Here is a 26,535-nt window from a genome sequence, read left to right as displayed (position 1 = left end):
GGGAGCCCTCTGTAAAGGCTCAAAAGGGGCTCCGCAAAACACCCGAAGCACCAGGTTCAAAGTCCAGTCCGGACCTAACGGGCATATGTGAGGACATAAATGCCACTCCTTTGAGGAAACGTGAAATGTCTGGATGCAGTGCCAGTGACCGACCGTGAACTCTGCCCCTTAAGGCATCTAAGGCAGCCACCTGAACCCTAAGAGAGTTGAAAGCTAAACCTTTGGCCAACCCCTATTGCAGGACGTCCAACACCTGGGGAATCTCCGTTGACAAAGAATCCAAGGACCGCTGGTGGCACCATGCCTCAAATAACTTCCAGACCCTAACATAGGCCATAGAAGTAGAAGGCCGACGCGCCTGAAGAAGAGTGGAAATGACCTGCTCGGAATAGCCCCTCAATTGCAATCGCCGCCTCTCAAAACCCAGGCTGTGAGAGAGAAGTGATCCTCCCGATCCGAAAATATGGGCCCCTGACGGAGTAGATGTGGAAGATGCGCCAGCTGTAGAGGACCTTCCAAGGCTAATCGCACCATTTCCGCGAACCACAGGCGACGCGGCCACTCTGGAGCCACCAACACTACAGTGCCTGGATGCCACCCTATGCGTCGTAGAAGCTGACCAATGAGAGGCCAGAGAGGAAAGGCAGAGAAGAATGCCCGTGGGCCACGGACATACCAGAGCATCCAGTCCTATCGAGCCTATTTCTCGAAGACGGCTGAAGAAGTGTTCCGTCTTCGCATTGGCTCGAGTTGCCATCAGATCCAACTGAGGCACTCCCCACCTGGCGCAAATGAGGTTCCATGCTTCGGGAGCTAAGTCCCACTCTCCCGGATCGAGCTGTTGCCTGCTGAGGGAGTCCACCTGTACCTTTTCCACACCCGCAACATGAGATGCGGTGATTCCTTTGAGATGGTGCTCCGCCTAAGCGAACAATAGTCTCGCCTGCAATGCCACCACAAGAGACTGTGTCCCGCCTTGCCGGTTGATGTAAGCTACTGTCGTCACGTTGTCTGAGAACACTCAAACCATTTTGTCCCTGACCAGGGGAAGAAATGCTCGTAGGGCCAGACGAAAAATTCCCCGAAGGGAAATGCATGTCCACCATCTGCTGGAGACGGAGAATAGTGGCGGGCTGATGTCGGGGGCAGGACTATAAGCCCATGACTCAAAACTGGCTCCAGATTTTCAGGACAGGTTGATCTAGTCCTGATTTTACTCCCCTGCATGCTGGGACTTAATCTTTATTGTCTTAGGGAATGCAATAGGGAAATCAGAATAAGTCCCAGCATGCAATAGGGTAAGACAGGACTGGATCAACCTGTCCTGAAAATCTGGAGCCAGTTGGCAACCCTATCTCTCATATGCCCACACCCACTCATACTCCCTTCTCTCCCTCTCATACTCATGCTCACTCACTCTCACTTCTGTTCCTCTCCCATGCATGCACACACTTGCACACATGCTCACTCATTCTCTCTCCCACCTTGAACGAACTAGGGGGAGGAACCTTGGGCCTGTAGGGTAGCAGCAGCATCTTTCTCCTCTTTCTTTGTTGGGCCTTCTGGGAGGCAGCAGCTTTCTTCTCAGTTTTTTTTTTTTTATTGGGCCTGCTGGGTTTTGGTGGTGGTGATGGCGGCAGCAGTCTCTTCCTTCAAGCTCGCGTGACCAAGATACAAGCTGCATCTTCTGACCATGCAGACCGATGGGAGACCACCTTCTTGTGCCACACGGCTACATGCACTGACTCTCCACCTCCTTCCTATCCGCACGGTCCGAGAAACTTCTTCGGGGGCCAATGGAAGACTTTCTTCTCCTTCCATCAGGTGGCTGGGCACTCATCTTCCTTCTGGCCATGCAGCTGACTCTCCGTCTTCTTCCTCCCCGCATGGCATGACCTAAGTGGTCTTCTTCTAGAGTCACGTGCAAAGCCGGCACGACCATTAGGCGGGACTAGACGGTCGCCTAGGGCGGTGTCGGTGTGGCCATTTTCAAAATGTGAAAGAAGGGGGTGACAGCAGTCGCGGAGCACTAGGTTTGTGCAATGAGAGAGCGACAGAGAGAACTGTAAGAGGGTGACTATAACTCTATATCTAGCACTGTCAGAGGACACATTCAACTCAGAGTTTAGGGGGGTAGTGGTGTTTCATTGGTCTGCCTAGGGTGCTACCACCCCTTGCAGCGGCCCGGGTCATGTGGGTCCAAGTTCTGCAGCCCACCCGGAGTTTTGTGGTGTTGGCCCGAAAACACGGTAATTCCTTTAGAATTCCAGAGTACCTGGGGCTAAATCCGGAGAGTCCTGAGTTACTTTTCCTCTCCAGGGTTTGAAATGATGTTCCAAGAGGGTGGGGGCATTTTAGGTACAGGAGGATTTTCTCTTCCCCAACCGTACTTCCAGGTTTTCCGAAAAAACCAGTCCTCATCTTTTTTCCCCAGGGTGAAAACTCCAGGGGATGTTTCCAGATATCACAAATCTTCTTACTCCTATTCTCCTCTCAAAATAGCAAAGTTGGAAAAGGTAAGTAAGGAAAAGGTCGATTCTTCTCCTTTAACCAACTTCTAGGCAGGGAAGGATGGCAGCAAAATTTCCTCCCAACTGAAGAAAGAACAAAAGACTTCTCCAAAAAAAAAAAAACCCCTCACAAAACAGGGGGTTTCTCTTGCGGCATGACACCACTGTCCCTCCACAGGTTGTGAGATGGGCAAAGCGGGTCCTCTCTACCTGTCTGTCTGTCCCAAGGCAGGGGCTTCTCTCTCCCTGAGACAGAACCAGGGATTCACAAAAGGAAAAACTCCAAAAAGGAATTTTTAGAAGAACAAATCACCAGCTCCAGAAATCCAGGGAACGGTGCACATTCCCCTCCCCCCTTTTACTACGCCTCTGGCCTTGAGGCCTAGAAGCAGAGGCAGGGAAACACCAAAACAAACCGGTCCTGTTCCTGCAAAAGCTAACCAAAAATGCCACTCCTAGAGGATGCTGGGAATGGTGCGCTCCTCTCCTATCTCATGTCCTAAGCTAGGGCCATCCCAAACGGGCCTCCCACCCCAGGCTCGCTAGTACCCTGCGTTTCCTGTACTCCGGGCTGCGTGGGAGTTACCTTGAATCTCTCCGGCTCCTTGGGAGGGGACGTACGTTGCGTTTCTCTTACTCCAGGCCCGGGTGGGGCAGTGCGCCGGGTGCCTCAGAGCGTGGGTACACGTGGCAGACAAGCACATGAGTCACGACCGCCGAGGGAAACCGTATCTGATGCAGGCCCGCCGAGCCCGGAATAAACACACGTACCTTCTCGCAAGGCTTCGGCGGGGGCAGATCCCGGTTTATTTTGTCTGTGGGTTTTGCGGAGGAAGGAGGCTCCGGGCTCAGGGAATGCCTCTGGGTTACGCGGCTTCCCTGCCCTCCTTCTCTCCTGGACAAGCTGGCATTTCCAAAATGAATACCTTTCAAAATGTCCAGAACCCCGGTGATGAGAAACACATTTCCTGCCTGAGAAACAATGTTGGAGGCAGGAAATGTTTTACAGCTCCAACAATGTTTCATGGCTCTGAACATTCCTCTCTTCTGAGGTGTGGGCTCAGATATCAGCTGAGAAACTTGGCGGCCAGCGGCTAATTCCAGACCTTAGGGGCTTTCCCAGAGCTTTAATGCAGGGGCAGAAGCCACAGCTTATGGGCCAGAGGTGCACTGGTAGTAGCCAAGGGCTAGCAGCAGGGACACGTTGAGATTTATATACATTTATTCATTCATAATGTAACCGTCTCTTTTTAGTCAGTAAGGAGGTCCAGACAACTGATCCGTAAAGATAGACTTTTATTGCCAGCAAGATGCAGCTAAGACAAAGGCTTAGTACAACTGCATGCCCCTCCCCTCCAGGAGCAGACTCTTATGCACTTTACAGTTCTTATCTTTTACACATGCGTTCTAAGCACTGCTGAGCAAGCATATTCCGGCTGAAGGGGCTACTGACCCCCTCCCTAGACACCCTGGAACTTTCGTGAAACTTCTCCCATGTTCTGCAGGAGAGGCTGCTGGGACTTGCAGTTCTGGAAAGGAATTCGCGGGTCTGCAGTAGTACAGCCCATCACATAATAACGCTTCAATTGCACTGCTTACTTGTCAGGCAGTGGCAAGTTAAATGCCTGTCGAAATAAAACCGATATTCTGGTGCCATTCACAGTTTTCCCCGATGACTCCCCCCCCCCCCCCCCCCCCCCGGATCCTCATCCTGGGTGGGTTCTGAGACCTACAGGGCTGAGTTCAAAACGGTGGCAGGAGGGACTACAAAATACCACAGGGCATTGGGATGGGAATTCAAAACTCTAGGACTGGCCGAAGGCCCTGCCTCCTGGAACCAGGCGACTCGGCACCTGAGGGAATCCCTGTCAAAGCAACACTGGCTCTAGCACACCTAAGGGAGGAGGGGAGGATGCGGAGGGAACCGTGCAGGCGGCTCTTCTCCTCCCAGGGGATGTTAAAAGTAGCCTTGCTCCTGCAGCAGGCCCTGACTGAGAGCGCCTCGCCCAGTGTGGTGCCGTTCCAGCTGTGCCGCTCGCGCCCAGGAAGCTGATCAGGCTCATCGCTGGCAGAGCACCAGTAAGGCCACCGCAGCCCGGCTCGGCCGAAATGCAATGCATTCCAATTTCATTGCTATATATTTTTTTTTTTATTTTTTGTGATTTTTATCCTCAATGCCCGGGACTCCATCCCAGCTCCTCTAAAATGATACCCCTCCTGCCAGCCCCTTCTCTCACTCTCTTCCCTGGACAATTTGTTATTGCCCTTGTCTTTTGTATAGTGCTACCTAATACCATTCTGCCATAGCCTATTATTAAGGACTGAAAGACGTCCTTACTCATCTCTTAATCTATTTGGGTTTTTTTCTTTTTTCCTTCTTTTGGTTTTGTAATGTAGCAGCCAATTTACCTATAACCTTAAGTCATCCAAATTTTATGTTATTGATTATGTTTTTTAATTGTATGTTTATTTGCTTACTTTATTATGTTTCTTTTATTTCTTTAAATTATATTTTAAGTTAGTTTTGATTTATAATTATGCTGTTGTAAACCGCTTTGGTCAATTTTTATATTGGTAAAACGGTATATAAAAATATGTTAAATAAATACCAAGTATATGCAGTGCTTCACAAAGCTACATCCACCTGTAAACCTGTTCCCCCTACTGATATTTACATTTACAGGAAACCTCCATAAGCGTTTGCAACCTGAATCCTGCTCAGGCGTTTCTGAACGGAGAGGGAACCCAGGGTTGAAGCCTTGCGAGTTTGAAACTTGTGCGGATCCAACCTCTTTTTTTTTTTAACTTGATCTGACAGTACTGGTGCAGATTGCTAGGGAGACCCACCCATGACTTATTACCTTTCCTGGTTTTTTTTAAATGAAAGATTTCCACATTAAAGAAATGTTTGTGTGCAAAATTGCACAAAGAGCCATACATTCCACAAACATCCTGCTTTTGACCAGGAACCAGCTGGACGAGCTGGAACGAAGATACCAGGAGTGATCCTGGTAATAAATTTAAAAAAGTGTTTATTTTAGAGCATCACCTGGGTTTCTAAAGCACTCTCAGACGCAGCCTCACCAGAGTGAATGCCTGCTCTTCTCCACTTCTGGATTGCTGGCAAAGCCTGTGTTGAAAACCAGGGCCAAAAAGAAAAAAACAAACAAAAACCAGATTTTGTCTAGCTGCTGACTCCCTGCTTTAGAAAAGGGACTGTTTCTACGCACTGCACACTAACAAGAACATGATAAAACAGAGTTCCTAACGAGCCTGCCAGCGACCTGCCCTTGCAAGACGCAGGCTGGGATTCCACAGACTCCCCTTGTGTTCCCCGTCTTGATTTATTTCGCAGCGTTAGACCATGGGAGGGCACAGGGCCAGAGCAAAGAACAAGATCATCTGGGCTGGTGCTTCCCAGCTCTCGCCTTCTGACCCTGCCTTGCCTGCAGGAGAGAGCTGGGAAGCAACCAGACAAGATCATAAGACGAAAGGCACACAGTCAACAAGGCGCGGGGGTTCAGTCGTAAGCGGGGAATCCGACGAGGCAGCCGGGCGATGAGGTGGTTACCCATCTACGGAGCAGACTGAAGATGCAGTGGCAGCACTGGAAGGGACAGCGCCTCCCCCAGCACGGCCCTGCAGCAGCAGTAGGGGGAAGAGCACCACATTTAGCAGTGCAGCGCCTCCCCTAGTGCTGCTCCGCAGTGAGCCTACTGGAAGGACGACAATTCCAGCCGTGCGGCATCTCCACCGGCCTTCACCCTACGGTGTCAGCACTACAAAGAGAGCACTAGCAGAAGTGCAGCGTCCCCAGCAGTATCCCCCTCAGTACCCACACTGGCAGGGTGGTACCCCCTGGTAGCACTGCACCTTCTCTAAACCTGCTCTCCCCTGTCTGCACTGGAAGAACAGCGCCTCCCTAGTGCCGGGACTGGAAGGGACAAGGTCCTCAGCAGGGTGGCACCTTCTCTAGTTCGGCCCTCAGTGTCAGCAGCAGAAGGATGGCACGTCCAGCAGCGCAGAATCACATGATCAGTACTGGGTAGGAAACGGGTGCCCGACTGTGGGAATAAGACTTTCTAGCTCAGAGATGAGAGCGATACCAGCTGGGCCATCCTGGGGAAACCTTTCGCAGAAAGCTGAGAAGAGAGAAAGAACTCAGCACAAGAGTATAAAAAACCTAGGGAGCCAGCAAAGCAAACGTCCCTGCGTTTGAAACCCCCTTCTCAGAATACAACAAATCAAGCCCTGCATGAAAGCAGGCATGGCGATCACACAGCAGCCTGTAAAAAAAAAAAAAAACTTACAAGAAGTTAGTTAATGTTCTCTGGCACCCATGAGGCAGGCCAAGGGTCTGTGAGAGAGTACCTGACCCTCAGGTCAAGCCTTGGATTGCAAAATCCTGGCTTGTAGCAAATGTGGGCAGTCAGTCCTTGAAAATGATGAGGAGATATTCAGCAGGGTCTGGTTTAAGTAGGAGGACGTCACATTGAAAACGAGAGGGGGAAACGTGTAACCCCCCCCCCCCCAGATCTGACCTGCAAGTAGAGTTAGCATTTCTCAGAGCACCCAATGAATTTGGCAAGGCCCACCAGCGTCCTACGAAATATTTATACAGTAGGAGATACCCCCACTGTCAGAAACCCAAGAACCCTGCATGCCAGGGACAATCAGCTTTCCTAGTGCTGCAGGAGCCCCCGCCAGCCTCAGCTCCCAGCTGCCTTGGGAGTTTCCAACAAAGACGCATAGAATAACAAAAGTTCCCATGGACACATCTGGTCGGGAACTGCCAGATAAACAGGTTCCAAGTAACATCTAGTAATTTCATGCTACGCTTGACATGATTCCCGGACTCAGAAAGGAAGATAATTATCTGTTTTCATCACTGGCGCTGTAACAAGCAGCAGAACATAGCTCACGCTTGCCCTAATCATCATTAGACATCCACACAGTAGAAACACCACTTTCTCTTATCCCAGCAGGGCACCAGAGGTGACAATTACTGACTGGGACCGTGGGATGCGCTTGCACGGAAATTAATATGGTTTCTGACCCATCCACCTCCAGGTCCAGCCTTGGGTGTGTCACTGTAATGGCCGACAGTTGTTCACAGCTCCGCGGGATGGAGCAATCCTGCAGCTGCAATTTGCATAATCTTTCCTGCTGCACCACAGAGAAGGGGAACGTGAAAAAGAAAATAATAATAATAGAAGCATGTATAAATGATCGAGCCATTGCTATTCCTGGTGTGTCACACTCCCTCCCTCCCACTGCAGATTCAGAAGTGGAGAAGAAGAGCGGTGCACACAACGGTGAGGGCAAAACCAGTAATAAGGTGAAGTGCAAAGCGAGTGAGGATCCTTTTAAAGTTCAAATAAAGGGTTCAGTCAATGCAACAGGTGCCATCTTTTCGCCGCTCCAGCTAGGTCGGACGGGACAGAAACCCAAACTATAAATAGATAGAGAAAGAGGTAAAGAGAAACAAGGATCCAGAACTATGTAAGGCTACAAAGTGCATAGCTTCAGATCAATACACAAGGACATATCTAATTAATGACAGAGTAACAAGGAACTAACAAAGCTCGGGGTCCCCGGACTACTGAGAGAAAGAAAGCAGGAAAATCGATAAAATACAGATTAGTAACGAAGCACAAGCGCTATGATAAGCCAATTTTAGAGTGTTTTGTCACCACATCCGATGTCCAGCAACCCTCCTTGCTTGGCATTCACTCGCGGCCGTAAATGGAAGGGCACGTTAGTCAATTGGCCAGCAGCCCCCTCGTGGAACATGTGCAGCCTGCCCGTTTTCTGAATGCCTGCATGAATACAGACGCCTTTCCTACCAGTCGCGTCTTCACCCTACGTCACTCCTCTACTTGCTGCCCCTGCGGTGTGGTATATACATGGTCACGTGTGCTTGCCCATTGCTTTATGTGGGCAAAACCACACGGGCTTTAAAAAGGCGCGTTTTTGTTTTTTTTTTAGCACATGAGCTGCGTGCGGCGCGCCCGGGAGGAAGCCGCCTCAGGTCTTGCATTGACATGAACTTGAACACCGCATTGAGGATCTTGGGTTTTTTCGCCATTGAAGCTTCTGCCCCCGTGGTGGTAATTTTAACGACTGGCTGAATCGGAGGGAGCAGTGCTGGATATTTACGTTGAACTTGCTGCATCCCTCGGGTTTAAAACGGGATATTGAGTGGTCCGTGTTTTACTGACCTGTCCCTGTTTTGTTATCGTTTCCTGTTGTCTATGTCATTTTTTCATTTTTCATTGTCATTTATTTTTATTATTTTTTATTTTTTACTTCTTTAATTTCATTCCATTTTCGACCTTTTTATTTTATTTTCATATTTCTTTTTTCCATTTTTCATTCTTTCCCTTTCCATTTTACTTTGCCTTATGTTTTTACTTGGCTCTCTTTCTTGTTACAATTCCAGACTTCTTCCATTGGCCACTCTTCCTCGGGTGATTTTTGAAGTTATCCCTGCCCCCATATCTAAACCTTGCCTGCTGTCATGCCGGCACTCTCGAATCTCTCCAATAATTGTTCTTGACCCGGCTTTGTTGCTTTTCATCCTGCGGTAAGTTCCAGGGTCATGTCCGTTTCCAGCTGCCCCTTTTCACACTGCTCTGTTAAACTGCCTAACTGGTGCCAGTAGTCCGGGTGTTTCAGATTCGTTTAACATCCATCTGTCACACCTGTTCAACACCAGTTTCACTGGGCTTGATCCCCTACTTCTCTCTTGTAGCAACCACTGCTGTTTCATTTGTTATATTTATGTTTAGGTCTGTTTTATTAAATTTTCAACTACAAGCTCAGGAACACTGGGGTGCTCTGACCAGTGCCCCAATAATACAAAATCCCCAACTTCCCAAAGCAATGCCCCCCCCCCCCCTCCCCCCGGAAGGCCGCAGGAATAGTCCTCAAGAGGGTCCAAAGAAGTCCCAGAGAAATCATTTAAGAGCACACCGCACTTTGTGGGGAGGTGACTGGATAGAAGGATCCCATATCTGAAGAACAGGTCTGGTCTTCCTTGTAGTATCCGCTTGCTCGACATACTTCTCAAAGAGACACATAACATGTGCTAAGTTTCGCCACTGGGTAAAAGTGGGAGGATCCGCCTTCACCCAATTTTGCAAAATAGCTCTCTTTCCCAACAAAAGCACTTTACGAATCCGTAATTTTACAAAAGGTTTTCCCACAGCTAACCCAGACAGAGTACAATAATAGTAACTTTTGGGCAAAAAGGCAGTTTAAATTTCATCTCACTATAAATGTATTGCACTATGTTACCCCAAAAGGTGGCAATACAAGAGCATCCAAAAGTGATGGCCCAACGTGCCCTCATCTTTGTTACATTTAATACACTTAGCTGTATCAGTTAAATAAAGTTTATGCGCTAATTTCTGTGAAAAGTAGTACTGTACTAGAAATTTATATTGTGTTTCCCGAAAGTCCATTCTACTAGTTACAGAACAAATTCTGTGGAAATATTGTATATATTGTTCGCCCATAAACAGAACACCTGGCTCCCTTTCCCATCCCCGTGTCAATGGTCCATGGGTGACCCGAGATTTGCGCCCCCGAACCTGTCTATATAAGAAGGAAATTGTAAGTCGGGTTGGGTCTTCAAAACTGAATAAATCAGATAAAAATTCTCGATGTTCATGGGACGAATCATGAACCACCAGAGTGCACACATAGTGACGGGCCTGCAAATACTGAAAACAATGCTTGCTATCCAAAGAGAAGTCTGCAGGTCAGAGAAGGATTTCACCTGCCCTGTTTCATCCAAAAGAAGAGCATTCAATTGGACACCTTGAGAAAGAAAGAAATACCTGGGATTGTAAACCTGGAGGAAATGCACATTCCCAATACTGGGAGACTGAGTATCGAAGCTGTAGAAGGGAACATATTTGGCGCCAGGCATGGATAAGAAGAATAACTAAAACACTATTACGAATAAAATCAGGAAGGACCTACAAGGACGAGTGTAGCACTGAGCCTGGACTATCAGTGCCTAAGAAGCTTCGTTCCAAAGAGAAAGTGACGTAGTATTTAGTATTAAGTAACCAGTCGGCCACTAGACGTAGGTAAGAGGCAATGTTGTAAGACCTGCTGTCGGCTAATCCCATACCACCAGCGTCCCATCTACCCAGTAATTTAGATAATGCGATTTGGGGCTTCCTAAGTACTCTATGAAAGATCCGAATATCCCGGCCCGTTAGGGTCAGGGAAAAGTTTGGAAAAAATAAAGCCGTTTTTGTTATATTTATTTTTATGGCCCCCTCTGTCTTTGACCACTTGGCCCAGTCCTTTTGGGGCCCTGGGGATTTTTGAACAGCCTAGATGATTTCCCATGGCATGTACTGCTCCTAAGCCTAACTACCTGGCCCTTTTATCTTGTACTGTGCTTCGTTACTCTTCTGTATTTTATCGATTTACTACTTTGTTAGTTCCGTGTTACTCTGTCATTACTTAGGTATGTCCTTGTCTACTGATCTGAAGCTACACACTTTGTGGCCTTATGTTGTTCTGGATCCTTGTTTCTCTTCACCTCTTTCTCTGTCGATTTACAGTTTGGGTTTCTGTCCCTCCCGACGCAGCCGGAGTGGTGAAACACAGTCCGCGTCTCTCTTACATACAACTGATATTAAAAGATGGCATTGCTTGGCACCTGTTGCATTGACTGAATCTTGTATCCTCACTTGCTTTGCACTTTGCCTTATTATTAGTTTTGTCACTGCCCTCCCACTAACATCATTATGGATCGATATTTAGTCATGGCCCTCTGCTGGGGTGTGTCACCCCCCAAAAGAGCAAATCAAGGGGGACCGACTAGGAGCACCGGGAAGAACTGGTTAGTCTAATAAGGAGGTTGGAATACTAATTGTTGGTGAACTACTTTGGAAGGGAGAGTATTTAATATGCTTTTGATGTTTAGTTATGTGATATAGCCTGGCTCATTCCCAAGTGAAAGTGAGAAATGGTGCATAATTGTATGTTAGAGTTTGATTTATAATGATGATTGAATATTTAGCTGTATTGTATATTTAACTTTTACTGTAAATCACTTAGGGTCTTTTTTTTTTTTATTTTTTTTTTAGAGAAGCAGGCTATAAATTTTTATTTATTTATTTAGGTTCTTTTAATATACCGATGCTCAAGACAAGGTCTTATCATACCGGTTTACAATAAACAAGGGGGGGGAAACCAGTTAACACAGGAAGCGAAAGTTACATTAAAACAGGGAAGTCGAACAAGGCTGTTTGAAGAAAAAGGGATAGATTAACAATTTCTATTCTAAATGTACAGAACATAACATAACAAATATAATTATGTTATGTTTAATATATCCACAAAATACCAATACCGATAAATCCCTTGTCCAATAATATTTACTTATTAAAAAAACAAGAGAACATACGTGAAGCTCCAGCCTGTCCTGCTTCAGGGTGCATTCACACGCTGTTGGCGTACGCCTCACAGGTTCGCTGTGGCTACTATGCCCACAGCACCAAGGGCACAGTTCCACCCCAATATCATTTATCACAATATCATTTACTGTGTTACTACAAAAAAAACAAAAATGTCCATAGTGTCTATCACTCAAATGGGATTGTTTAGGATTACAATTATCAGACCTATGAACAGCTGGATAATGTATACAGAGAAGAGCTGCTAGGTCACCCAGCTCCTAGAGGGGAGATTTCAGGCCAGGTCTGGCTTTGACAAATCCTATCCTGATGCATTCTGACACCTGCAGTGCCGATTTCAAATAGTTGAAGCAGAGACTACAAATACCAGAATGCACAGAGATGCAAGTTAGAAAAGCAAGACTGCTCTTAACTCCCTGCAGGAATCGGCAGCTTCGCATCTCGTTTTCTCTTGCAGCCCCAGATCCTTAACAGCCCTGGCGAGCCCTGTCGACTCCACTTTCTGACTTTTGCTCAGACTGTTGTGAGCCTGAAGCCAGATGCTTACCACCCAGTTGTCCCTGCCCCTGATACTGACTCTGTGTTATAAAAATAAACATTTGCTTAGAAGACCTTTTTATCACCCCCATTATGTTCCTTCACATGCAAAATATGCACATCGTAAAAACCTGTCATTCACTATTATTTGTATGGCACCTATCAGATGTACACAACTCTGTACAGAGGCACGAGGACAGACAGACAAGGCATACAGCAAAAAAGGCATAAGAAGTTTTGATTTCAGTCAGGAAGGCCATGCAATTTAAGTGAGGAGGCTAAGCAGGAATGAACTGAGCCAGGTGGCTCCTAGGTGGGCTTAAAAAGGTTTAATTAAGTAAAGTGGCAAACTAGTAATCAATTGTTTACCTAATAGGTGAATCCTCCATAAATGCAGTCTTTGCCCCAGAAGCGATCTGTGTAAGAGGAGGAGAGGATGGGGCTACATCGGTGAAGGGAAGAAGGACTGAAGGGGAGGGGCTGAACCCTGACTTTCAGGCAGATGCTGGGCACACTTTTTAACCCGGTTTGGACACGTGTCCAAACCCCTCCCCCCCTCCCCCGAACCTGATAGCGTTCATCACGAGCAAACGCCCGGGATACAGGAAACAAATATGCGGCCGATCCGCACATTTTAAGCTCAGAAATGAGCGCCTGCCCAAGGGCAGGCATTAGTTTCTAAGCAGCCCGAAAAAGTGTACAGAAAAGCAGAAAATACTGCTTTTCTGTACATCCTCCGACTTAACATCATAGAGATATTAAGTCGGAGGAACCAAAAGGTGAAAAAAAAGATTTAAAAATTTTTAAAAAGTGTGCCGGCGGTCAGCTTAGGAAAACAGACGCTCAACTTTTACCAGCGTCCATTTTCCTAACCCGCTGACAGCCAGCTCTCCTGGGCCAAGGAGGTGATTGTCCCCAGCGCCTCCTTTCAGCCCGACCTCTCATTTGCATTCTGTATTGCGCGCGCCCAGGAGAGGGGGGCTGAGCGCACGTTCAAAGAGCAGGCACCGAAAACGGACGCGCCTTTATAGCGCGTCTGTGCCGCATCTGCTTGTGCCTTTATAGCGCGTCCGTGCCGTATCTGCTTGTGCACTGCTTGTGCCTTTATAGCGCGTCCGTGCTGCATCTGTTTGTGCACTGCTTGTGCCTTTATAGTGCGTCCGTGCTGCATCTGCTTGTGCACTGCTTGTGCCTTTATAGCGCGTCCGTGCTGCATCTGCTTGTGCACTGCTTGTGCCTTTATAGCGCATCTGTGCTGCATCTGCTTGTGCACTGCTTGTGCCTTTATAGCGCGTCTGTGCTGCATCTGCTTGTGCACTGCTTGTGCCTTTATAGCGCGTCCGTGCTGTATCTCCTTGTGCCTTTATAGCGCGTCCGTGCTGCATCTGCTTGTGCACTGCTTGTGCCTTTATAGCACGTCCGTGCTGTATCTGTTTCTGCACTGCTTGTGCCTTTATAGCGCGTCCGTGCTGTATCTGTTTGTGCACTGCTTGTGCCTTTATAGCGCGTCCGTGCTGCATCTGTTTGTGCACTGCTTGTGCCTTTATAGCGCGTCTGTGCTGCATCTGTTTGTGCCTTTATAGTGCGTCCGTGCTGCATCTGTTTGTGCACTGCTTGTGCCTTTATAGCGCGTCCGTGCCGCATCTGCTTGTGCCCTGCTTGTGCCTTTATGGCGCGTCCGTGCCGTATCTGCTTGTGCACTGCTTGTGCCTTTATAGCGCGTCCGTGCTGTATCTGTTTGTGCACTGCTTGTGCCTTTATAGCGCATCCGTGCTGCATCTGCTTGTGCCCTGCTTGTGCCTTTATAGCGCGTCCGTACTGCATCTGCTTGTGCCCTGCTTGTGCCTTTATAGCGCGTCCGTGCTGCATCTGCTTGTGCACTGCTTGTGCCTTTATAGCGCATCCGTGCTGCATCTACTTGTGCACTGCTTGTGCCTTTATAGCGCGTCCGTGCTGTATCTGCTTGTGCCTTTATAGCGCGTCCGTGCTGCATCTGCTTGTGCACTGCTTGTGCCTTTATAGCGCGTCCGTGCTGTATCTGCTTGTGCACTGCTTGTGCCTTTATAGCGCATCCGTGCTGCATCTGCTTGTGCCCTGCTTGTGCCTTTATAGCGCGTCCGTGCTGCATCTGCTTGTGCACCGCTTGTGCCTTTATAGCGCGTCCGTGCTGCATCTGCTTGTGCACCACTTGTGCCTTTATAGCGCGTCCGTGCTGCATCTGTTTGTGCACCGCTTGTGCCTTTATAGCGCGTCCGTGCTGCATCTGCTTGTGCACTGTTTGTGCCTTTATAGCGAGTCCGTGCTGCATCTGCTTGTGCACTGCTTGTGCCTTTATAGTGCGTCCGTGCCGTATCTGCTTGTGCCTTTATAGCGCGTCCGTGCTGTATCTGTTTGTGCACTGCTTGTGCCTTTACAGCGCGTCCGTGCTGCATCTGCTTGTGCACTGCTTGTGCCTTTATAGCGCGTCCGTGCTGTATCTGCTTGTGCACTACTTGTGCCTTTATAGCGCCTCCGTGCTGCATCTGCTTGTGCACTACTTGTGCCTTTATAGCGCTTCCGTGCTGCATCTGCTTGTGCACTACTTGTGCCTTTATAGCGCGTCCGTGCTGCATCTGCTTGTGCACTGCTTGTGCCTTTATAGCGCGTCCCTGCTGCATCTGCTTGTGCACTGCTTGTGCCTTTATAGCGCGTCCGTGCTGCATCTGCTTGTGCCCTGCTTGTGCCTTTATAGCGCGTCCGTGCCGTATCTGCTTGTGCACTGCTTGTGCCTTTATAGCGCGTCCGTGCTGCATCTGCTTGTGCACGGCTTGTGCCTTTATAGCGCGTCCATGCTGCATCTGCTTGTGCACTGCTTGTGCCTTTATAGCGCTTCCGTGCTGCATCTGCTTGTGCCTTTATAGCGCGTCCGTGCTGCATCTGCTTGTGCACTGCTTGTGCCTTTATAGCGCGTCCGTGCTGCATCTGCTTGTGCCTTTATAGCGCGTCCATGCCGTATCTGCTTGTGCCTTTATAGCGCGTCCGTGCAGTATCTGCTTGTGCACTGCTTGTGTCTTTACAGTGCGTCTGTTCCGCATCTGCTTGTGCACTGCTTGTGCCTTTATAGCGCGTCCGTGCCGTATCTGCTTGTGCACCGCTTGTGCCTTTATAGCGCGTCCGTGCCGTATCTGCTTGTGCACCGCTTGTGCCTTTATAGCGCGTCCGTGCCGTATCTGCTTGTGCACTGCTTGTGCCTTTATAGCGCGTCCGTGCTGCATCTGCTTGTGCACCGCTTGTGCCTTTATAGCGCGTCCGTGCCGCATCTGCTTGTGCCTTTATAGCGCGTCCGTGCTGTATCTGCTTGTGCACTGCTTGTGCCTTTATAGCGCGTCCGTGCTGCATCTGCTTGTGCACTGCTTGTGCCTTTATAGCGCGTCCGTGCCGCATCTGCTTGTGCCTTTATAGCGCGTCCGTGCTGTATCTGCTTGTGCACTGCTTGTGCCTTTATAGCGCGTCCGTGCTGTATCTGCTTGTGCACTAATTGTGCCTTTATAGCACCTCCGTGCTGCATCTGCTTGTGCACTACTTGTGCCTTTATAGCGCTTCCGTGCTGCATCTGCTTGTGCACTACTTGTGCCTTTATAGCGCGTCCGTGCTGCATCTGCTTGTGCACTGCTTGTGCCTTTATAGCGCGTCCCTGCTGCATCTGCTTGTGCACTGCTTGTGCCTTTATAGCGCGTCCGTGCTGCATCTGCTTGTGCCCTGCTTGTGCCTTTATAGCGCGTCCGTGCCGTATCTGCTTGTGCACTGCTTGTGCCTTTATAGCGCGTCCGTGCTTCATCTGCTTGTGCACGGCTTGTGCCTTTATAGCGAGTCCGTGCTGCATCTGCTTGTGCACTGCTTGTGCCTTTATAGTGCGTCCGTGCCGTATCTGCTTGTGCACTGCTTGTGCCTTTATAGCGCGTCCGTGCTGTATCTGTTTGTGCACTGCTTGTGCCTTTACAGCGCGTCCGTGCTGCATCTGCTTGTGCACTGCTTGTGCCTTTATAGCGCGTCCGTGCTGTATCTGCTTGTGCACTACTTGTGCCTTTATAGCGCCTCCGTGCTGCATCTGCTTGTGCACTACTTGTGCCTTTATAGCACTTCCGTGCTGCATCTGCTTGTGCACTACTTGTGCTTTTATAGCGCGTCCGTGCTGCATCTGCTTGTGCACTGCTTGTGCCTTTATAGCGCGTCCCTGCTGCATCTGCTTGTGCACTGCTTGTGCCTTTATAGCGCGTCCGTGCTGCATCTGCTTGTGCCCTGCTTGTGCCTTTATAGCGCGTCCGTGCCGTATCTGCTTGTGCACTGCTTGTGCCTTTATAGCGCGTCCGTGCTGCATCTGCTTGTGCACGGCTTGTGCCTTTATAGCGCGTCCATGCTGCATCTGCTTGTGCACTGCTTGTGCCTTTATAGCGCTTCCGTGCTGCATCTGCTTGTGCCTTTATAGCGCGTCCGTGCTACATCTGCTTGTGCACTGCTTGTGCCTTTATAGCGCGTCCGTGCTGCATCTGCTTGTGCCTTTATAGCGCGTCCGTGCCGTATCTGCTTTTGCACTGCTTGTGCCTTTATAGCGCGTCCATGCAGTATCTGCTTGTGCACTGCTTGTGCCTTTATAGCGCGTCCGTTCCGCATCTGCTTGTGCACTGCTTGTGCCTTTATAGCGCGTCCGTGCCGTATCTGCTTGTGCACCGCTTGTGCCTTTATAGCGCGTCCGTGCCGTATCTGCTTGTGCACCGCTTGTGCCTTTATAGCGCGTCCGTGCCGTATCTGCTTGTGCACCGCTTGTGCCTTTATAGCGCGTCCGTGCCGTATCTGCTTGTGCACTGCTTGTGCCTTTATAGCGCGTCCGTGCTGCATCTGCTTGTGCACCGCTTGTGCCTTTATAGCGCGTCCGTGCTGCATCTGCTTGTGCACTGCTTGTGCCTTTATAGCGCGTCCATGCTGCATCTGCTTGTGCACTGCTTGTGCCTTTATAGCGCGTCCGTGCCGCATCTGCTTGTGCCTTTATAGCGCGTCCGTGCTGTATCTGCTTGTGCACTGCTTGTGCCTTTATAGTGCGTCCGTGCTGTATCTGTTTGTGCACTGCTTGCGTCTTGCCGGTGGCACAGTACAGGCAGAAAATGCCGTAACGGGTAACTCCATACCTGCCTGCTCCTGCTTACTTGCAGTACTTGTGCTGGAAAAAGGGAACCTGTTTCTCTCGAGCTGCTTTCATACCCCCCTCACCTGTTGCAATTTCAACAACAAAAGACGAGCAAAACGGGGATCAACAGCATTGGCCCATTCTGCCGAAGAAGCTTCAGTGAGCTCAAACTTTGCTGCTTGCCTTGCATGTCTCGCCTGCTGCACCACAGCTATAAAAAAAAAAAATAAATAAATAAAATAAAAAGACAGATCAGAATTCCCTTTCGGTCCTGGCATCGCCCCTGGACCTTCCTGGGAGCTCAGCCTCTCTCCAAATCTTCTTGGTAGGATTCTCTCTCTTACCTGCATTCTGGAGACTGATAAGCACTAAGCAACCCCCTGGGAAGAGAAGGCAGGGGAAGGTAGGATTATTTCACAGTTTAAAAGCTCAGGGCTTTCATCGCCTGCTAAGGAGTCAGAATATGGTCACAAGTTAATGGTCCTGCTTTGCACTCCGGTATCACGAGATTCCTAACATACTGTTTCGGGACGGGATGATCTGTTCCCAAGGCAGGGTGCTGGGGAGAGGACGCCTTCAAGCATGCGTTCTGGCCACTTCTCCCAGCTAAGCCCTTCTGTTTTGGTTTTTATATATCTTTTTATTTAGCAAGGTTTTTAGGAACACAGCTATGTACATCTTTGCTAGTACCAAGCCAGAGAGTGTGCGTGGAGAGAAGCAAAAGCACAAAAGAACAGGTATAAAATATCTAAAATACGTATATGTAAATATGAGAACGAGAAGAGAATGTGTAAACAGCAAGTATCCTACTGTTATGGTCTAAATGTGACACTGCATGTTTAGAAGAAGAGACTGGGAAGGTTTATGAGTTTTCATAAAACTCACAGTAGAGATCCCACATTTTGTCGTGTTTGGAAATTTCACCTCTAAGATCAGATCGCAGCCAGCTAAGCCTAATTTGCCCTGCCCATTCTAACTCCCAAGCCCTAACATAAGAACATAAGAAGATGCCATACTGGGTCAGACCAAGGGTCCATCAACAGTGGCCAATCCAGGTCATAAGAACCTGGCAAGTGCCCAAAAACTAAGTCTATTCCATGTTACCATTGCTAATGGCAGTGGCTATTCTCTAAGTGAACTTAATAGCAGGTAATGGACTTCTCCTCCAAGAACTTATCCAATCCTTTTTTAAACACAGCTATACTAACTGCACTAACCACATCCTCTGGCAACAAATTCCAGAGTTTAATTGTGCGTTGAGTAAAAAAGAACTTTCTCCGATTAGTTTTAAATGTGCCCCATGCTAACTTCATGGAGTGTCCCCTAGTCCTTCTACTATCCGAAAGAGTAAATAACCGATTCACATCTACCCGTTCTAGACCTCTCATGATTTTAAACACCTCTATCATATCCCCCCTCAGTCGTCTCTTCTCCAAGCTGAAAAGTCCTAACCTCTTTAGTCTTTCCTCATAGGGGAGTTGTTCCATTCCCCTTATCATTTTGGTCGCCCTTCTCTGTACCTTCTCCATCACAATTATTTCTTTTTTGAGATGCAGCGACCAGAATTGTACACAGTATTCAAGGTGCGGTCTCACCATGGAGCGATACAGAGGCATTATGACATTTTCCGTTTTATTCACCATTCCCTTTCTAATAATTCCCAACATTTTTTTGCTTTTTTGACTGCCGCAGCACACTGCACCGACGATTTCAATGTGTTATCCACTATGACACCTAGATCTCTTTCTTGGGTTGTAGCACCTAATATGGAACCCAACATCGTGTAATTATAGCATGGCTTATTTTTCCCTATATGCATCACCTTGCACTTATCCACATTAAATTTCATCTGCCATTTGGATGCCCAATTTTCCAGTCTCACAAGGTCTTCCTGCAATTTATCACAATCTGCTTGTGATTTAACTACTCTGAACAGTTTTGTATCATCTGCAAATTTGATTATCTCACTCGTCGTATTTCTTTCCAGATCATTTATAAATACATTGAAAAGTAAGGGTCCCAATACAGATCCCTGAGGCACTCCACTGTCCACTCCCTTCCACTGAGAAAATTGCCCATTTAATCCTACTCTCTGTTTCCTGTCTTTTAGCCAGTTTGCAATCCACGAAAGGACATCGCCACCTATCCCATGACTTTTTACTTTTCTTAGAAGTCTACTGACACAGGGGGATTACAGTGGGGAGGGGAGGGTAAAGAGAGGGAGGCAGAGAGTGAAAGAGACAGGCCACGCGGTGATGGAAGAGGTGGCGTGCAGGACAGAAGCTGCCTTGGTTGGGGGAGAGGGGCAGACTATGGCGCACAGGAGGGATGGAGGTGGAGGTGGGTGGGTGAAGGCAGAGAGTGAGGGAGCATGGGATAGGGGAGGCAGAGAGCTGGAAGGGGGTAGATTCAAGCACACCACCAGATGGTAGATATAGGGAATGGTCTCCCCATAGAGGTGGTTCAAACAGAAGAAGAAAGGCCGGGATAAGGCCCGAGGATCCCTAGATGTGAGGAAGTGAGGGGAAAACCAGAGGTGTCAGCTGGGGTATGTGGCCTGGGGCCTGCAGAGGAGAAGTAGCCTAGTGGTTAGAGCAGTAGCCTAAGAACTGGGGAAGCCAGGGTTCAAATCCCCCACTTTGCTCTCCATTGTCTCAGGCCCTCGGTGAACAGATAAATACCCACTGTACCTGAATGTAACCCACCCTGTATTACCAGTGAGTGGTGGGAGCTCTCTACAAATAAATAATTGTGGGGATGTGAAGATAAAGCCTGGACTAACGGGGGTCTATGATACTGCAGAAGGAAGCAAAGGTGAAACAGAGAATCACAAACTATGATGGCAGATAAGGACCTTAAGGCTCCTCTAGTCTGCCCAAATTCATTCTTGGTGCTGATCTCTGGCTTTCCCTACACACCTAGGGATCCTCTGTGCTCATCGCAGGCTTTCTTGAATTCTGCTATTGCTTTTGCCTTCAACGCCTCCCCCAGGGGGCCCTTCCATGCATACACTGCCTTTTCCATGCAGAAATATTTTCTAATGATGCTTCGGAGTTGATCCGCTCCAGGCTCATATCACGGCCTCTTATTCCTTTCCACTAAAAAAAAAAATAAAAACGCTTTGAGGCACTGAATGTCTTTTTCATAGCCCCCCCTCTCCCCTCTCGGATGTACGGTATATGTTTAAGTCCTTAAGCCTCGGCTCTCAGGACCTTTGGTGCAGACCCCGTGGTTCCAGTCTTGTGGCCCCTTTTTCAAATCACGCAGCCAGGATGGGCCTTTAAGGTCCTTGTCTGCTGCCATGTCCTGTGTTTCTATGGGAACGGAGGGAGCAGGGGCAGAGGGGCCTGGCAGGGAGTAGCACTGATGCAGGAAGCAGAGGCAGAGGGGGAGGCAGGGTTGTATGTAAGGGGATGTGTGTGTGTGTGTGTGTGAGTGTCTGTGTGTGTGTGTATGTGAGTGTGAGTATGTGAGTGTGTGTGTGTATGTGAGTGTGTGTGTCTGTGTGTGTGTGTCTGTGTGTGTGTGTGTGTGTGTGTATGTCTGTGTGTGTGTATGTGAGTGTGAGTGTGTGTGTGTCTGTTTGTATGTCTGTGTGTGTGTCTGTGTGTGTGTATGTGAGTGTGTGTGTGTGTGTGTGTGGTGTCTGTGTGTGTGTGTGTGTATGTGAGTGTGTGTGTGTGTGTGTGTGTGTCTGTGTGTGTGTGTGTGTGTGTATGTGAGTGTGGGTGTGTGTGTGGGGTGTGTGTGTGTGTGTATATGTGTGCGTGATGTGTCTGTGTGTGTATGTGTGTGTGTGTGTATATGTGTGTGTGATGTGTCTGTGTGTGTATGTGTGTGTGTGTGTGTGTATATGTGTGTGTGATGTGTCTGTGTGTGTATGTGTGTGTGTGTGTATATGTGTGTGTGTATGTGTCTGTGTGTGTATGTGTCTGTGTGTGTGTGTGTGTAATGTGACAGTATCTCACACTGAAGCAAGGCCCCCGGGACTGATAACATTAAGCCGCAGATTGCGGTGGGAGGGATTCTGGCACCTGGCCTGTGGTACCCTGGGGGTGGGGGGTCACACACAGCCTGTCATACTTCTAAAATAAGCCCCCGTGTTATCAGTGTAAATATAGCCCTCGGGGGCGCCTGAGCAGGCGGCTCTCAGCACCTCACACGCTGATGGCTGACACTGGTGCTGCTCAGTATGTAGGCCGTGGGCGGCAGCAGCAGGGTTTTTTGGCCCAAGTGCCCAAAAAAGCTGCACGATTGCTACAAATGGTAGAGGTGTGCTATGGGAGGGGGGGGGGTGCGGCCCCTCGCTCACATTCTCTCTCTTCAGGAAGGGGGGGGGGGAGGCTTTCACCGCCTGCTCACATTAAGCTCCTTCCTCGGATGGTGGGTGGGACCTATCTCCTTGTGGGGAGGGTCCCCTCGCTTACATCCAGGGCTCCTTGCTTACATCCCTGTTTCTTTGGTTTGGTTTGGGGGGTGAAAGGAGGTCCCCCCCCCATTCCCCCCCCCCCCCCATTCCCCCCCCCCCCCTCGCTCACATCCAGACGCCTCAGCGCAGCTCGGCATAAAATTTCAGAGCCGGCCCAGGTGCGTCTTTGAAACTGCGCCCTCCTGAGATCGGGCCCGGGCCGGTCCACAAACTGTGAAAGCGCTGGCAGGCAACTGCAGGCAGAAACGGGGTGGGGGCTGAAGCCGCGTGGTGCAACGTGCCACGGGCAACGGCTGCCGAGCAGGACCACAGGGGAGCAATGACCGGGAGGCTGCCCCAGTGCCGAATTCTCATCGCCGGGTGCCAAAAAAAAATGTGCTCCCTCCGTCACACCGAGAAATCTGCCACCATATCCTTAACACCCACACACGCGCGCAGACTGCACGTACCTGGTGCCACAAGACGTGCGCAGCGCCAGACAGTCTAAGCAGGACAGACAGACATGACCAACGAGAGTGTGCGGGGAATAAGGGTTAAAACGGAAAGTCTCAACAGGTGACAGGGACCGGTTTAACTCATTTGGATTTCAATTCATTTCGATTTGGTTTACCGCAACCTCATTTGGAAACCTCAATGTGGTTAAAACATTTTGATTTATAGCCTCTAATCCATAAATAAACACCAGTTAAGGGAAAGCACAATATATTTACATATTACATGATCGAAATATCGAAAAAGTCCAGAGTGCCTATCTACCCCTCCCCTCAGAGGTCCCCTGTGCGTTCCTGAATTCAGACACTGTCCTTAGCTCCACCACCTCCACGGGAAGGATGTCCCACGCAACCACAAGCCTCTCTGTAAAGAAATATTTCTTTAGGTTACTCCCGAGTCCACCCCCTTTCACCTCTGTCCCATGACCCCTCAATTCCACAGCCTTCTTTCCGTTGAAACTTATACATTTAAGCATTTGGTATTTAATTGATTTTATTCTGCTTTTTGATACTTTAAAGCAGATTACATTCAGGTACTGTAGGTACGTATTAAAACAAAAAAACCAATAAAACATTAAATATCAGTCTTAACTCCTTATCGGAGCAGATGTTAATCATCGAGAAAGCATAATAAAATTTACCATTCGATAAATAAATACAATTCATAATATTTAAAAGGATGCCCTGAATACATTGAGGTGGCCAAACAGGTGGATAAGGAGACAGCAAAAACCAGAAAGACGCTTGTGTGCATAGGAAGAGGAATGGTCAACTGAAAAAAGGAGGCCATATTGTCTTGGTATAAGTCCCTGGAATAGCGCGTATAGTTCTGGAGACCGTATCTTCAGAAGAATGTAAACCGGTTGAAATTAGTCCAGAGGTTGGCTACTAAAATGGTCAGTGGTCTTCATTCTAAAGCATGTGGATTTCTTCTTAAGGGCCTCAATTTGCTGCAATCACTTGAGGTAGGGGGAATGGTTTACCATTCGATTTCGTCATACCCGATGGAATGGGAACAGCAGGTCAGGTTTCAAGGTTCACGGACTGGTGTACCTCAAGGGTCTATTCTGGCTGTCACTCAAATATTGATGTCTTCTGTGTTCATTGTTGGATTTGTTAGCTATAAAGTGACATCCAGTTGTTTTTCCATTTAAAGACAATCTGCTACCTTGAATAAGATTCAAGATTATCTATTACAGATCATTGTTGGATGGCTGAAAATTAGATTTTAAACTTATCCAAAACTGAAGGATTATTGATTGCAAGAAAATCTACATAGAAATGATGACAGAAAAGGACCAAATGGTCCATCCAGTCGGCCCAGCAAGCTTATGGTAGTATTTGCCGCGCCATACAAGTCACTCCCGTACTTAGTTTCCCAGACCATCAACTTCAGGGTCTTTGTTGGTTGCTGTTTGAGTCCAATTCCCCGTTACCTCTTGCTGTTGAAGCAGAGAGCAATGTTGGAGTTGCATCCAAAGTATCAGGCTTATTGGTTAAGGGTGGTAACAGCCATATAGGCAAGTTACTCCATGCTTATTTGTTTTCCCAGACCATAAAATTCAATGTCCTTCTTGGTTGCACTCTGAATCTAATTCCCCTTTTCTCCCTGCCGTTGAAGAAGAGAGCAATGATGGCGTTGCATCAACAGCATGAAGGCTTTATTGGTTAAGGGTAGCAACCGCCACACCAGCAAGTTACCCCCATGCACTCGTTTTTTCATTTCCAACCTCTAGCCTTTAGGGATCCACAGTGTTTATCCCATGCCTCTTTCGTCAGCTGAGTTCGGTTAATAAATGTCTGCTCATTTTACCATCGGTGAAATTTGTCCATTTGTCTCTGTCACGTTCCCGTGCGTTATCAGTGATAGGTCCCATCTTGTGGAACTTTCTTCTCGAGGCTATGTGCATGATAGAAGACTTTGCTATTTTTCCTAAGTAGCTTCACTTATGTTTTAAGAAGCCTTTAGCTGTTAAGTATCATTGTATCTTTGAAATTTAATGGCCTTGTAGAGTGCCCTTGCATTAATGTTTGATGAGCCATTTTATTATTCTTTATTATTTCTATTTAACTTTATGTATGTTTGATTTTATTTTGTAAGTTTTCGATTCTGGTTTTTTTAGTTAAGTGTTGCACTGTAAATCACCTAGCAAAGTTGGCTTTGTTAGGCAGAAAATAAGTGTTTTTAATCTATATACTGTATATAAAAGGCTTGTGTCGATCTGTCAGTTACACTGTCATGTCTGTCTGTGGCCACTAGGTGGCGCCCTGAACAGTGGAAGGTGCACAGTGCAAAGACAACATGCTCTGTCTGCAAAGCCCTTTTTCTCAGGTCCCCGTCCCCCCCCCACACACACACACACACAGGCTCTTCAGGCTGATGCAGGTAGTGATCATTAAAAGATCGTGTGCTTGATTTCAGTGCAGCATTTTAACAGTCAGCTTTAATTATTTTTTAACTCCCGGTGCAGTAAGCTAATGCTATGCAAACGCACTGGGGGTTAAAAATGTGCATAAAGTTTAAAATGTGTGTTCTGCACAGGCCAAACGCACATTTTTTTTAACTCAGGGAAGGCACTGCTGACAGGTCATTATCTGGGTAAGTAGCTTAGCGGACTGTGCCAGATAGCCGGAGAAGCACTGACTGCTATTCAGGGCCAGATAGCTGGATAAGTCCAGCTCTGATCCAGGAGTTTCCAGGGCTGAAAAAGGTGCGCTGGCCAGATGCAGTCTCTCTGCATCGGGCAGTACTGCTTAATGCCCTCATTTGCATAGGATTTCCATGTGAGGTTGCTTAAGCAGCCCTCGCATTTAGGAACGCGCGTTTTCTGCACGCAAAACTCCTTGCTGAGTCGGCAGTAAGTTCTGCACACAGAAAATGCACGTTCAAGCGCAGCAGAAAGGTGCATTCAACCGAACACATATTTCTGCATCAGCCTGTTCATTTTTTGCAACATTAAAAGAATCTTTATCTTTCTCACTTTGGCTTTGAAAAACGTACATCAGTTGTGAAGCAGACAATTTGAGCAACAGGCGCAGGCAGGCACACGTACACACACACACACACGCACACACACGCACACAGGCTCTCACACCCACACACACACACACACACACACGCACACAGGCTCTCACACACGCACACACACACACACACACACAGGCTCTCACACCCACACACACACGCACACACGCACACAGGCTCTCTCACACACACACACACGCACACAGGCTCTCTCACACACACACACAGGCTCTCTCACACACACACACACACACAGGCTCTCTCACACACACACACACACACACCACACACACACACACGCACACAGGCTCTCTCACACACACACACACACACAGGCTCTCTCACACACACACACACACACACACACAGGCTCTCTCACACACACACACACACACACACACACCACACACACACACACGGGGTTCAGGCACTGCCCGACCCCTTCTTCAGCCGCTGTGGGATGGGGCCCTTTCTTGCTTTGGCCTCTGTGGGATGGGCTGCTGCGGCAGCAACTCTCCCTCTCTGGCCACCATCCAGCAGGCCTTTTCCTATGGTGTCGGGCAGCCCTGTCTGCATGAGCCAGCGCCCTAAGGGTTTACGGCAATGTTGTGGATTGTAAACTGGTTACGAAGGTAGAAAACAGAAAGAAAGACTAATTTATCAGTTCACTCAACGGAGGAGAGTAAACAGTACACTGCCCCAGAGATCTGGACTGGTGCTTTTTAATCTTCTGTAACAATTGCTATTTAGCGTTTTCTGCACTTAAGCAACAAGAGGCATCTAATATACTGTCAATGTAATTTACAGAGAGGTCCCCTAAATGTCTATATGCTTTCTGTTAATTACTTAACAAAATAAAACAAAATGTATCATTTTCACTTTTGTTTGATTTTAAAATGTATGGATCAGGCAACCTGAGCAAAGCCGGGCGGTTTTCAC

General features: G+C 48.3%; 1 protein-coding gene across 4 annotated transcripts in view; it reads right to left on the bottom strand.

The window, feature by feature from the left end:
• Window positions 1-26,535, bottom strand: part of LOC115096355 (KN motif and ankyrin repeat domain-containing protein 1-like) — a 92,691-nt gene that overhangs the window by 43,645 nt on the left and 22,511 nt on the right. The window contains exon 1 of one of the 4 annotated variants that reach the window (XM_029610825.1): window positions 3,097-3,475. The exons of the other annotated variants lie outside the window; for them this stretch is intronic. The gene's annotated coding sequence lies outside the window, so the exon portion shown is untranslated. Of the gene's footprint in view, window positions 1-3,096; window positions 3,476-26,535 lie in introns of those variants that run through there. 4 annotated transcript variants of the gene reach the window in all.

Source organism: Rhinatrema bivittatum, chromosome 8, assembly GCF_901001135.1.
Source record: "Rhinatrema bivittatum chromosome 8, aRhiBiv1.1, whole genome shotgun sequence".
NCBI classification, from domain to species: Eukaryota; Metazoa; Chordata; class Amphibia; order Gymnophiona; family Rhinatrematidae; genus Rhinatrema; species Rhinatrema bivittatum.
This window is presented reverse-complemented; position numbering and strand designations above follow the sequence as displayed.